The sequence below is a fragment of the Arabidopsis lyrata genome (genome assembly GCF_000004255.2).
Source record: "Arabidopsis lyrata subsp. lyrata unplaced genomic scaffold ARALYscaffold_11, whole genome shotgun sequence".
NCBI lineage: Eukaryota > Viridiplantae > Streptophyta > Magnoliopsida > Brassicales > Brassicaceae > Arabidopsis > Arabidopsis lyrata.
The window spans coordinates 372,625-374,532 of NW_003302545.1; positions in this window are offsets into that span (position 1 = coordinate 372,625).

A 1,908-nucleotide genomic window follows, 5' to 3' on the forward strand; every position below is an offset into this window, starting at 1 on the left:
TTTGACTTCAAAAACACTAACAAAGCTTCTTAATGCCTCTCAAAGCTTTTTGGGTGTGGCCGAAGTCCTATGAGTTTTTGGTTTTGGACCTTCTAAACGGAGAAACACTAGTTTAGCTTTTGGGATCCGGTTGCAGTTCTAGTTCTTATAATCGAGATCTAGTCATATTTGACTCCATAAACACTAACAAAGCTTCTTATCGCCTCTCAAAGCTTTTTGGGTGTGGCCGAAGTCCTATGAGTTTTTGGTTTTGGAGCTTCTAAACGGAGGAACACTAGTTTAGCTTTTGGGATCCGGTTGCGGTTCTAGTTCTTATATACAATCATACACACGAGATCAAGTCATATTTGACTCCAAAAACACAAACAGAGCTTCTTAATGCCTCTCAAAGCTTTTTGGGTGTGGCCGAAGTCCTATGAGATTTTGGTTTTGGAGCTTCTAAACGGAGGAACACTAGTTTAGCTTTTGGGATCCGGTTGCGGTTCTAGTTCTTATATACAATCATACACACGAGAGATCATGTCATATTTGACTCCAAAAACACAAACAAAGCTTCTTATTATTGAATGAAGTGAAGAAAAGGAAGAACCGGGTAACTTGTCTTCCAATCGGTTACTACGATCGGTTGCATAACCGATCGTGTCAGCTAGAGATTTGCCGCTCGGTTGTGACAATCGGTTGCACAACCAATCGAAGCCTTGTTTCACTATCGATCGGTTACGCTAATCGGTTGCACAACCGATTTAAGACTCTCGCCCGTACGGCCTACTTTTGGTCCGTCCGTACCATTGAAGATTTGTCTCGGCCCACGACTTTTTCTCTCGGCCATTTAGCCTTGGATCCTCTCCAAGACACTTCTAGAAGCCTCCGGATCCTTCCCGAGCCTTCTTGTAGCCGTTGCACATTCAAATGGAGGAAGAAGACAAGACTTGCTTTTGACCATTTGACCGTTGCTTTATGGCTCCTTAAAGTAGCATATTCTCTAGCATATCTTTTGGATATTCCTTTGGATATTCCTTTTGTATAGCCCTTTAAAGGGAACCTTTGTATTTTGCCATTTCAAGTAAGAAGAGATAATCTCTCTCTTTCTCACCATCAAATCTTTTCCTCTCTAATCTCTCATACTCATTTCCGCAACCTAATCTCTCACTCTTAGTCCCATTCTCGCAACCTAATCTCCACATTCTTACACTTATTGCCTCTCAAACCTTTTTGGGTGTGGCCGAAGTCCTATGAGTTTTTGGTTTTGGAGCTTCTAAACGGAGTAACACTACTTTAGCTTTTTGGGATACGGTTGTGGTTCTAGTTCTTATATCTACTCATACACACGAGATCTAATCATATTTGACTCTAAAAACACTAACCAAGCTTCTTATTTCCTCTCAAAGCTTTTTGGGTGTGGCCGAAGTCCTATGACTTTTTGGTTTTGGAGCTTCTAAACGGAGAAACACTAGTTTAGCTTTTGGGATCCGGTTGCGGTTCTAGTTCTTATATTCAATCATACACACGAGATCTAGTCATATTTGACTCTAAAAACACTAACCAAGCTTCTTATTTCCTCTCAAAGCTTTTTGGGTGTGGCCGAAGTCCTATGACTTTTTGGTTTTGGAGCTTCTAAACGGAGAAACACTAGTTTAGCTTTTGGGATCCGGTTGCGGTTCTAGTTCTTATATCTAATCATACACACGAGATCTAGTCATATTTGACTCCAAAAACACTAACAAAGCTTCTTATTGCCTCTCAACGCTTTTTGTGTATGGCCAAACTCCTATGAGTTTTTGGTTTTGGAGCTTCTAAACGGAGTGACACTTCTTTAGCTTTTGGGATCCGGTTGCGTTTCTAGTTCTTATACCCAATCATACACATGAGATCTAGTCATATTTGACTCCAAAAACACTAACAAAGCAT